The sequence below is a fragment of the Stomoxys calcitrans genome, chromosome 1 (genome assembly GCF_963082655.1).
Source record: "Stomoxys calcitrans chromosome 1, idStoCalc2.1, whole genome shotgun sequence".
Lineage (NCBI taxonomy): Eukaryota > Metazoa > Arthropoda > Insecta > Diptera > Muscidae > Stomoxys > Stomoxys calcitrans.
The window spans coordinates 142,019,683-142,033,153 of NC_081552.1; the positions used below are offsets into that span (position 1 = coordinate 142,019,683).

The 13,471-nt window shown below is 38.2% G+C and overlaps 1 protein-coding gene across 7 annotated transcripts in view; it reads left to right on the forward strand.

The window, feature by feature from the left end:
* LOC106094892 (adenylyl cyclase 78C) overlaps positions 1-13,471 on the forward strand; it is a 384,230-nt gene that overhangs the window by 239,989 nt on the left and 130,770 nt on the right. The window lies entirely within an intron of this gene.

Consider the following 13,471-nt stretch of genomic DNA (forward strand, 5'->3'; position numbering starts at 1 on the left):
CATAACGAAATACTTCGTGCAAAAATTCATTCAAACCGGATAAGAATTGTGCCCTCTAGAGGCTCAAGAAGTCAAGACCCAAGATCGGTTTATATGGCAGCTATATCAGGTTATGGACCGATTTAAACCATACTTGGCATAGTTGTTGGGTATCATAACAAAACACGTCGTGCGAAATTCCATTCCATTCGGATAAGAATTGCGCCCTCTAGAGGCTCAAGAAGTCAAGACCCAACATCGGTTTATATGGCAGCTATATCAGGTTATGTGCCGATTTGAACCATACTTGGCACAGTTGTTGGATATAATAACAAAACACGTCGTGCAAAATTTCATTCTGATCGGATAAGAATTGCGCAAGCTAGAGGCTCAAGAAGTCAAGACCCAAGATCGGTTTATATGGCAGCTATATCAAAACATGGACCGATATGGCCCATTTACAATACCAACCGACCTACACTAACAAGAAGTATTTGTGCAAAATTTCAAGCGGCTAGCTTTACTCCTTCGGAAGTTAGCGTGCTTTCGACAGACAGACGGACGGACGGACGGACGGACAGACGGACGGACATGGCTAGATCGACATAAAATGTCACGACGATCAAGAATATATATACTTTATGGGGTCTCAAGTGCTTTTTATACCCTCCACCATAGGATGGGGGTATACTCATTTCGTCATTCTGTTTGTAACACCTCGAAATATACGTCTAAGACCCCATAAAGTATATATATACTTGATCGTCGAGACATTTTAAGTCGAACTAGCCATGTCCGTCTGTCTGTCGAAAGCACGCTAACTTTTGAAGGAGTTAAGCTGGCCGCTTGAAATTTTGCACAAATACTTCTTATTGGTGTAGGTCGGTTGGGATTGTAAATTGGAAAAAATCGATCCATGTTTTGATATAGCTGCCATATAAACCGATCTTGGGTCTTGAATTCTTGAGCTTTTAAAAGGCGGAGTTCTTATCCGATTTGACTTAAATTTTACCGATAGTGTTTTAATATCATTTCCAACAACTGTGCGAAGTATGGTTCAAATCGGTCCATAACCTGATATAGCTGCCATATAAACCGATCTTGGGTCTTGACTTCTTGAGCCTCATCCAATTTGACTGAAATTTTGCACAAAGTGTTTTGATATCACTTCCAACAACTGTGCGAAGTATGGTTCAAATCGGTTCATACCCTGATATAGCTGCTATATAAACCGATGTTGGGTCTTGATTTCTTGAGCTTTTAGAAGGCGCAATTTCTATCCAATTTGGCTGTAATTTTGTAAGTGGTGATTTGGTATCGCTTCCAACATTTATGCGAAGTATGGTCGAATCGGTCCATACCCTGATATAGCTGCCATGTAAACCGATCTGAGATCTTGAGTTCTTGAGCCTATAGACAGCGCAATTCTCATCCGATTTGGCACAAACTTTGTACAACGGCTTCTCCCATGGCCTTCAACATACTTGTGCAATATGGTCGGAATCGATCTATAGTTTGACACAGCTCCCATATAAACCGATCTCCCGATTTTGCTTCTTGAGCCCCGAATCGGGCTATAACCGTCTATATTCATTATTCTTTGTTTGCCTTAAAAGAGATACTGCGCAAAGAACTCGACAGATGCGATCCATGGTGGAGGGTATATAAGATTCGGCCCGGCCGAACTTAGCACACTCTTACTTGTTTCTCTTCATTTCTACTGCTATTCAATATTTTTTATGCCAACATCTCTGGTATAAGCGAAAGTGAGGTAGTAGCATCCCTCTATGCCATCTTGCTTCAGATTAAGTTATAGCTCTCTAGTATTTATTCAGAAACCTTTAAAACGTTTGCTTTCATGACTACTGTACCTACGGAACATGGTCAAACTTGGTAGAGATATAGCAAACACATATTTCGTACAAATATCGTCCGATTCCCTTTTTAAAATTGGTTCGGATTAACATAAAACCCTAATAAATTATGTACCACTGGCTTCTTATACTCTCCATAGAAATGGGGGTATACTAATACATACACATCGGATTATATATATGTGACCCTATAAATTACATATTTCTTGATCGTCTTTGCATTCTACGCCGTTTACCACAACACCATTCAAATTAAAAAGCAATCTATCTAAAATTGTGTTTCCCGACCGGTATTGAGGGGCTCAATTAAAGAATTTTTGATTAAATAAATGAGTCTCTTCTTCCCTGTAGAAGCGTCTTCAAACCTTAAGTTGCTGGTTGAAGCCGCTTCGGCAGGGAAGAAGAGACTCATTGTAGGAAGCGATGCTAATGCACATCACCAGATATGAGGAAGTTTGGATGTCAACGAAAGGGGTGAGCTGCTTATCGAATATATTATACAATAAGTTGCAATTTGGCGATTTGCAATAAAGGGGATAAACCGACCTTTATTACCAGGAACAGGCAGGATATTACCTTTGTATAGGAAGATATAAGCTCAAAATATGCGACTGGGAAGTGTTGGATGACCACAGCTTCTCTGAGTTTCAGCCTTAGGGTAAATACTGCAGAAATTATTCCTCGGCTAAACAGAAGAAAGGCGGATTGGCATAAATTTCGGCACAAATTGCGCAGGATATGGACATAATGGTCAAGTGGATCACGAAGGCCCTGAATGACTCGCTTGTGTCAGAATGTCCTAGTGTCAAGCCAAGAGGCAAACAGCGACCGCCATGGTGAAGCCCAGAGGTGCTTGGTCTAAGAAAGGACTGCAGTAAACTCATCAACAGGACGAAAGCCACAAGAACACCACACGATAGGGAAATCTATAAGGCTGAGCTAAGAAAATATAAGGGCGAGCTGAGAAAGGCACAAAACAAATCCTGGGTGGAATTCTGTAGCTCCGTGGAGAATCGTCTGAGGCCTCTAGACTAAATAAGATTCTGTTCCCGAGACATATTACGGTGTGGTATATTCAGAAGTCAGAGAATGTACGAACAATGTCTACTGAGGAAACACTAAAACTACTCGTTGATACACATTTCCCGGAAAATTCCCCAACGGACAACGTGGGGCCAGGAGAGGTTGTCACTGGTATTCATTAGCTAGGAGGAAATTGTGTCCGAGCCGAAAATCCTTTGGGCGATAAAAAGTTTCGACTCCTTTAAGTCGCCAGGCCCTGATGATGTATCACCGTTTGAATTACAAGCTGTGTCTGATGGACTGGTTCCTTGGCTTAGGGAGATATACTCTAGTTTTTCAGCATGTCATATATACCTGTGGGATGGAGGGACACGAAGGTTATTTTCATTCCGATAGCAAGAAAACCTTACCACACGAAGGCGAAAGATTTTCGTCCTATTAGTCTCTCATCATTTAAGCTGAAGACACTTGAGAGATTACAAGAAACATATCATAGGGCAAAGATCCCTGGAGATCGCATGTCTTGGCAGCAGCATGCATATAGTAAAGGCAAGTCCATTGAAACAGCCCTTCACGACCTAGTCGACTACATAGGGGGTTCTCTCACTATCAAGGAATATACAATGGTAGCATTTCTTGATGGTTCTTACAATAATGTAAAACCAACGTCAATCATGAAAGAGTTGTAATTTCTAGGCTTGTTTGTGCAGCACAGCCGCACTGAGGACGACATCGTCTTATGCACTGAATTTATTTAATGCTACACTGCCTCTGGACATTGTGGCTAGACAAATTGCTTCGAACACTGCCGTGAGGCAAAGGAAGCTTTCTCTTTGGTCACATGACCGCGGCTATGGTCACTATGTTATCCTTGATGCAATGTCCGATGTTCCAGGCAGTGTAGATTACACCCTACCTAAGCCGCTATTTGATAAAAAGTACTGCACCACTATTCCTGAGAGAACCGGTAAGAACCACGATATCTCTGGTAATAGAAGTTACATAGATTTTTATACGGATGGTTCCAAACTAGACAACCAGGTGGCCTTTGGGGTGTACTCTAAAGATCTAGAAGTAATCATATTGAAATGGTTAGCCGACCACTGCAGTGTGTATCAAGCGGAAATCCTTGCAATTAAGGAAGTGGTGGAATATCTTCTCAGGCAGCCGACAGCCATTAGTTCCCTGGAGAAGAACAGACTGGCAAGAACAGACGTCTCAGTCATTGTGTCCGTCATGAGATGTCACTGTCTAATCGGAAAACATGCTGACAGACTTAATGTTGTCAGCAACAACTTTTGTAGACGCTGTGAGGACATCGAAGAAAAAGAGACTATAGAACACCTTCTGTGTGTGTCCCGCACTGGCGGTCAGAAGGACTTCCACTTTAGTTTCTCATTTCTTTGAGAACCTGTCTGATTTAACAGATGGGAACATTCGCAAGTTATTGGGCTTTTAAGAGCGATCTAGATGGTTAAACGGTAGAAGGCATCTCCCTTTTTCTGTTCCTGTGGTATCACAATGGACGAAAACGTCTAAGTGAGTCTGATGGCAGATTGCCACTTTTACCTTACCTAACCTAACCATTTTAATATGACTTAGAATCATAAAACATATTGAGCAGCGGGCATTCTCAGCAAATAACAGAGCAGCCACTCTGCTATTCGAATGGTGATTTCGATTGTCCAAAAAAGTGTAGCATTTTTCGATATGTTGTACTGAAATTGAAATTTTGTGTTCGTTTGTCGAAAAATATGTAACCACACCACTGGGTGTAGTTTTCTTTTGTAATGGTGCTGCCTACAGGGTGTGGAATAATTTTGCATTTCTGACACCGCACCAAGTCTACGATGGAGAATGTAGCACTTAAAATCACCTGCCATCACGCAAGAAAATTTTGTTTGAACAGAAGAAGAAGACAAAAATGTGTTGAATGTTTGCAAACAAGCGGTAAAATATTTTAAAGAGATGTATAAATATTTAGCTAACGACATGTTAGATGTATTGCTCGAAAGTTCTTAATCCAAAGACGAGGATGCGATGTTTACCGTATTATTTGGATTATTATGTGGACATATGACCATGTTCGATTGAAAATGCTAAAAGTGTAACACTATGTGAGGGTTGGGGCGACATTTGCAAAATGTTGTCTCGCATAAGAGCAACATTAGTGTAACATTTTCTTTTTCAAAAACTAAACCACCATAACATTGATAATATTTTGCTTTAACAGAAGAAATATTGCTGAAATACTCGTAGCAGCGAAATTAATTACGAACAGTTAAAACACAGGTTTTGCTATTATCAGTGTGTGTATAAAACGGGACTGCAGTAATTATTTGCTAAAACAGAAAACATTTTCTGCTGTTTTCAGACCATAAAAAATATAAAATAGCATAAAAATGCCTATTTTATGCGTAGTTTTTATTTAGAAGCATACATATAGTATTAGTATTTATTTCGCCGATTGCTATTTAAGGTGGTTACAAAATTGCTGTAACAACAGAAAATCTGCTGAAAGTAGGACGGCAAGAATTTTTTGCTGCAACAGCAACCATTTTCTGCTTTTTTTAGATGGTAAAAAGTTGACTATAGCCTTAAATACTTTAACAACATGCATATTACACTATATCCTAATTGGGCAAGTGTGTTTGTTTGTAATAGTTGTATCTTCATTTGGTAGAAACATATGATGTGGAGTAATTTTCTTTCTTGCAGCGCTACAAATGAAAATACTTTTAAGAGCATAGTTTCAACCAAGAATACATACCTTTTTGACATATCCTACCGACGAGTTTGGGTGGATCCAAACGAAACCGCGATCTAGGAAGCCACTCAAATGCTATTACAAAGCAAAAATAAAATTTTTCTGCGTAACTTTAAAAAACAATTAAAGGGCGTCAAATTCGTCCGGGTCGAACTTTGGATACCCACTACCTCGGGTATAACTGTAAACCACCTTTCGTCAAAATCCGGTAAAAAAAATGCATACCCCATAGCAGCTATATCGAAATATGTTCCGATTTGGACCAAATAGTAATAAGTAAAAGTTATTGTTCAATTGTGTATAACAAAATATTGATCTTTTAAGTAGCTTTATCTAAAAATAAACCGATCTGAACCATATACGACACGGATGTCGAGAAGCCTAACATAAGTCACTTTGGCAAATTTCAGTGAAATCGGATTATAAATGCGCCTTTTGTGGGGCCAAGACTTTGAATCGAGGTATCGGTCTATATGGCAGCTATATCCAAATCTGGACCGATTTGGGCCAAGTTTCAGAAAAATGTCGAAGAGCCTAACACAACTCACTGTCTCAAATTTCGGCCAAATCGGACAATAAATGCGCATTTTATGGGCAGAAAACCTTAAATCGAGAGATCGGTCTAAATGGCGGCTATATCCAAATCTGGGACAAAGTAAAGATAGATGTCGAAGGGCCTAACATAACTCACTGTCCAAAATCTCAGCAAAATCGGATAATAAATGTGACTTTTATGGGCCTAAGACACAAAATCGGCGGATCGGTCCGATATAGCCCATCTTCGAAGTTAACCTGCTTATAGAGAAAAAAAGAATCTGTGCAAAGTTTCAGCTCAATATCTCTATTTTTAAAGACTGTAGCGTGATTTCAACAGACAGGACGGACACAGCTAGATCGTCTTAGATTTTTACGCTGATTTTTACGCAGATTACCCTCTGGTCTGCAGCCGCGAAATTTTCGATTGTATGAACTAATTAATAACTAAATTTCACATAGACATAAACTCATGGAAAAAAGTTTGGTGAAAATACCAAACACTGTCTGCTGAATATAAGTAGTTAATTTTGCTGCTATTGTAGCAGTAGTTCTGCTATGACAGCAGAGTAACAGGATTACTGCTGAACAGTCTGTTGTTTGCTGAAAATGACTGCTGCTTATTTATGAAGGGGATGTTAGAAGAAACAAGTAAAAGCGTGCTAAGGCTATAGACCGATTCGGACCATATTTAAAACATATGTTGAAGGTCATGGGAGAAGCCGTTGTACACAATTTCAGCCAAATCGGATAATAATTACGACCCCTGCAGGCTCAAGAAATAAAGATCCCAGATCGGTTTAAATGACAGCTATATCAGGTTATTGATCGATTTGAATCATATTTGACAAAGTTTTTAGAAGTCATAACAAAACACCTCGTGCAAAATTTCAGCCATATCGGATAAGAATTGCGCCAAGAGATCCGTTTAATTGGCAGCTATATCAGGCTATGAACCGATTTAAGGCATACTTAGCACAGTTCTTGGAAGTCATATACTAACACGTCGTGCAAAATTTCAGTCAAATCGGATAGAAATTGCGCCCTCTAGAGGCTCAAGAAATCAAAACCCCAGATAGGTTCATATGACAGCTATATCACGTTATGGACCGATTTCAACCATACTTATCACAGTTGTTGGAAGCCATAATAAAACAAATCATGCAAAATTTCAGCCAAATCGGAGAAGAATTGTGCTGTCTAGTGGTTCAAGAAGTCAAGATCCAAGATCGGTTTATATGGCAGCTATATCAAAACATGGGCCGATATAGCCCATTTACAATCCCATTCGACCTACACTAATAAGAAGTATTTGTGCAAAATTTCAGGCGGCTAGCTTTACTCTTCTTCTTACTTCGAAAGTTAGCTTGCTTTCGACAGACAGACGGACTGACATGGACTGGATCGACTTGAAATGTCATGACGATCAAGAATGTATATATTGGGTTGCCCAAAAAGTAATTGCGGATTTTTTAAAAGAAAGTAAATGCATTTTTAATAAAACTTAGAATGAAGTTTAATAAAATAAAAGCTAAAAGTAACAGCTGATAACTGACAGAAGAAAGAATGCAATTACAAAGTCACAAGCTGTGAAAAAATTTGTCAACGCCGACTATATGAAAAATCCGCAATTACTTTTTGGGCAAACCAATATATATATTTATATATGTGTTCTATTTTTATACCCTATATATATATATATATATATAGGGTATAAAAATAGAACAAATATGTAAATGTGTGTCTCAGCGGATGTTTATAATCACCACTGAGTGTATATTTAATTTTTTCTTTATTTTGGTGCAAAAGGCCATGCCAGTCATGTGCACATAGTATAGCAATAACAAACAAGTAAAAGCGTGCTCAGTTCGGCCGGGCCGAATCTTATATACCCTCCGCCATGGATCGCATTTGTCGAGTTCTTTTCTTTATTAAGATATGGTCCAGATTGGACCACAATTAAATTATATGTTGGAGACCTGTGTAAAATGCCAGCTAATTCGAATAAGAATTGCGCCCTTTGGGGGCTCAAGAAGTAAAAGAGAGAGATCGATTTATATGGGAGCTGTATCGGGCTATAGACCGATTAAGACCATAATAAACACGTATGTTGATGGTCATGAGAGAATCTCTCGTACAAAATTGCAGGCAAATCGGATAATAATTGCGCACTCTAGAGGCTCAAGAAGTCAAGACCCAAGATCGGTTTATATGACAGCTATATCAGGTTATGGACCGATTTGAACCATACTTGGCACAGTTATTGGATATCACAACAAAACACGTCTTGCAAAATTTCATTCAAATCGGATAAGAATTGCGCACTTTAGAGTTTCAAGAAGTCAAGACCCAAGATCGGTTTATATGTCAGCTATATCAGGTTATGAACCGATTTGAACCTTATTTGACATAGTTGTTGAAAGTAACAATAAAATAAGTCTTGCGAAATTTCAGCCTGATCGTAAAGGAATTACGCCCTCTAGAAGCTCAAGAAGTCAAGTCCCAAGATCTGTTTATATGACAGCTATGTCAGGTTATGAACCGATTTGAACCATACTAGGCACAATTATTGGATATCATAATAAAACACGTCATGCGAAATTTCATTCCAATCGGATAAGAATTGCGCACTCTAGAGGCTCAAGAAGTCAAGACCCAAGATCGGTTTATATGGCAGCTATATCAGGTTATGAACCGATTTGAACCATACTTGGCACATTTATTGGATATCATAACAAAATACGTCTTGCAAAATTTCATTCAAACCGGATAAGAATTACGCACTTTAGAGGCTCAAGAAGTCAAGACCCAAGATCGGTTTATTTGGCAGCTATATCAGGTTATGTACCGATTTGAACCATACTTAGCGAAGTCGTTGGATGTCATAACAAAACACGTCGTGCAAAATTTCATCCCAATCGGATAAGAATTGCGCACTCTAGAGGCTCAAGAAGTCAAGACCCAAGATCGGTTTATTTGGCAGCTATATCAAAACATGGACCGATTTACAATACCAACCGACCTACACTAATAAGAAGTATTTGTGCAAAATTTCAAGCGGCTAGCTTTACTCCTTCGGAGGTTAGCGTGCTTTCGACAGACAGACAGACGGACGGGCGGACATGGCTAGATCGACATAAAATGTCGCGACGATCAAGAATATATATACTTTATGGGTTCTCAGACGAATATTTCGAGTAGTTACAAACAGAATGACGAAATTAGTATACCCTCCATCCTATGGCGGAGGGTATAAAAATGCGAGCTAGCTCAGCCACATTTCAAAATTTATATCAATGGATGATTCAGGTAGCTTCTTAACAGCAGTATTCCACAAACTAAAATCATATTTTCAAGTTTTTTGCCGTTAGGGCGAAGATCATTAAATTTTACAATTTTTATTTGTTTCTCTTTCGAGACGAGCTCAATGATCAGAGATTGCAAATGGAAAAGGAAAGCCAAAGATAGCAACACACACCAACCACTATGGGACGCGTTTCGTCTTTCGATAGAACACTTTTCAACCATCGAAGCCATCAATACAACTTCCAACAGATGCACAAAATCATGTGTACTACGGAAGAGGACTTGCCGAAGAAAAAAAGTCTATCATTACACAAAAACATTGTGTAGCCGTTGATTCAAGCGGACGTGTTTTTATTTAGCACCTCAAAGAAAAAATATATATATCCGTATCTCAGAATTGGTACTACCTATTACGAAAATTTTTTAAATCCTTTGTAGTAGGCTAGAAATGGACTCCAGAGACTCAACCTCTGCGGTGGTGACGTCGTAGCGTGTTGTCCTCCCCTCCAATAGGTGTGGGTACCTTCGCACCTGTAGTCGAGAGTAATGCTTCAAGTGCACAACTATTCGTCAGACTAATTAATGAGGAAGAGACGGATAAACCAGAGGGATGCACAGTTCGTCCCCAGCCTTTAAGTAAATGTGGTGTTTCTGACTCTGATTCAGACAGCGACTGTTCAAATGAAACAGTCATCGCAGCCGAATCGAGAGATGAGGGCATCGGGATGACAGCAGAAGTGAGTAATGGCGCGCACGGCTCCTGAGTCTTCATGGAGGACTGTGACTTCCAATAGAAGGCCACAGCCATCACGGAAGGGGAAAATGGTCGCTGAGAATGGTAAGGAGCCGCCCTCTTACGCCAAAGTGGCAAGGAAGCACAATAGAGATGAGCTGACTTATGCAGTGCATCCGGTAGGATTCCACCAGATCTTCGGTCCAAAGTGGAGGATCTAGTTAACGATCGAATTTTTGAGCATATGTGGAACTCTGTAGATGAAGAGCTGCGAGTTTAGAGGGGACATCTTTACGCTGCGTTTTGCGTCGCACAGTGGGCCAAATGGCAAAAAAATTGGAAATAAGTCTACAACTTTTTATCTGTTGATTTTAGCCATACAAAATGTTCTAGACATTTGTAGAGGAGGACATAGGCTTTCAGAAAAGTGCTGTTGTTGGTCCATATCTTTAATACAGGGTGAGCTACAGGGTGTCAAAGTTGACCACTTTTGACTTCTCCAAGCTTCTGGGGGCCATAACTTTTGATCTACTCAACCGATTTACATGATTTAGGACTCTAGAGAAAGAGCTTGACAAGATCTAAAAAACTTATGCATAAAGTACCATGCCATCGTGTACTGTTAAGGAGTTATGAATTGTTTAATTTTAAAATATGAAAATTTGGCCTTGGTTTTTTTCAGTGTTTTTTAAATAACTCCGTCAATTTTAAAGCTATAAACTTCATACTTCACACAAATTATGCCAGCATATGTGTGCATAAAATACAAAAGGAATCACGTGAATATCTTTGGCGGTTTAAAAATGGCATCGTTTTCAATATGAAAAATATTTTTTTTGTCAAAAAATTGCAAAATTTTTCAAAAAAGATACTCCCATTTCCTTTAAGTTTTCGCAAACTTTGGCCATCAAAGCATTATCATTTCTTTCCATTTTCACAAAGTCGAGGTATTAAGAAAAGTTTTAAGTGCTAATTTGGCTAATTTCGATATCAAACAACACCGTTATCTTAAGACCAAAATGGCCAATTTTTTTACTAAACTTCAAAAGTTTCTTACTGGAAAAAAAGTTCCACGGGGATTTTTTCGCTTTTTTTGAACTTAAATGAAAGCTTAAAATGTTCCCAACATTTTAAGGTATGTCTCGCCATATCCTAGCCATAAATGAGATCGTAGCGATCAAAATACTGAAAAAAGTCAATTTTCAAGTAGTGCTATATTCATTGCTAAAAAACAAGTATTACGTCACATTTTATTGCAAAGATGTTAAATAAACTTTTATTTGGTAACACTTCTTCTACAAAACACAAAAAGAATCATGGAAATATCTCTATTCTATTCCATTTTATGGAACCGGCAATAAAAAAGTCAATTTTTCAAAAAAGTCGAATTTCCCAAATTTTGTTTTTGTTGTCCTAATTGCACATGACACACTATAGCCATATTTACGCAACATACCTTATCGTAAAGGAAATTTTCATACCTTTCCAACAATGTATAAAACATTTCTCAACTCGGATTCTATCTACTCTAAAATTCATTTACACTTCATTAAACTCTATATAAAAATGTCTATTTGTGAAATGGAACCTTATATGGGGCCTACACTAAAACATTGATAGATTTGCCCAGGGTTTACAATACAAATGTGTTAGAATAAAAAAAGGTCTCCTGCCAAAGTTTAAAAAAATTGGAATAAAAATATGTGTTTTAGAGCGAAAACACTTCGCATCGGCGTGCGTTTGTATAGTACCTACATCTATTTTTAATGTAAGCTGATGATTTTTGAATAAAAAGTAACCTAGAAATATACCTGCATATATATATATATTTGTGTTAAGATTTGATGCAGACAAATGTTACCTGTTTCGCTATGTCGAATTCCCAGGAAATCCACCGTATCAATGAATGTGAAAAAACCTACCCATAAAAAATTCATTGTCATTTTTTTTAACCAAATTCGAGTCCAGGTAAATAATTATAGAAGAGTAAGTAAAAAGAGGCACTTTGGACCCCTTTTTACGATTGCGTCTGATACCTGAAATGGGTCATTAATTGTGAATATATTGCATAAATATTTGAACAAAATCCAAATTTTCTTCATTATATTTTGTAGAGGCGTAAAGGACATTTATAAGTTATGGAAGTCATACTGAAGTATTCCACTCTTTCGAAAATTGTATGGGACATCAAAAATGATTCCAAATCATACACGGAGTCATTTAAGGAACTTGTTTACACTTTGGACCACATATATGGAATAATGCTAAATAAAGACGCTTTAGACAAACTTGAAAAATTCTACAAATCATTTGAGAGAAGGTTGCCAGAATGTTCATTCGCAAAAATCAAGTTTTTCAAAATGTATGAGAAGTGGCTGAAATCGGATCTACTTATTGAAATTAAACCGCTGATTCCCGGCCGGCCTAGCAAAGCATACGACGAAGTTACGGAGAAAACCAAAAAGAAAAAACAAGAGGAACTATTGGCGGCACATCCGCCAAATTTAATAAAAGATACGTTCAAAACAGCATTGTTAAAAACACAACCAAAAAATGTTGGACGAATTGTCGATGTTTTACCATTAGCATCTCCGAAAAGGGTAAAGAGAATGGTAGAAAGTATTCCAACTCCAAAATCGACTACAGAATTCACGGAGGAAGATGCACTGGCCCTGATTTTGAACCTAGGCCTCTCAAGAAACAAATACTCAACAATGAGGAAGGCTCTTCGTGAAAAAGGATGGGGTTGTTTACCCTCAAAACATAAATTGTACAACACCAGGACGAAAATGGTGCCATCAAATATATACGTGGACGAATTAAAAGCAAGAGTGAAACTTGCTGATCTTGTTGAAAATACAGCTGTTAGAATTATTTCTAATTTTACTGAAGAACAGTTGAACACATGTAATAATTCCGAAGTGGTTTTGATCAGCAAATGGGGTTGTGATGGATCATCTGGATTTTCCGAATATAAGCAACAAACAGAAATAGATACCAACTTCGCATCAATTTTCATGGCATCATTAGTACCATTGAGAATGAGATTGTACAAGGACCAATCTTCATCATCGAAAGAAAATGCATTTCAAGATATATGGATAAATAGAACACCTGGGTCAAAATATTTATGTCGCCCAATTCGGTTTGAGTATACAAAGGAAGACCGGAACACAACACGATCTTTGGTGAACGAAATAAAGGAAGAAATTGCTGCATTACCCATGATTGTTATAAACCAATTGGGAAGAAATA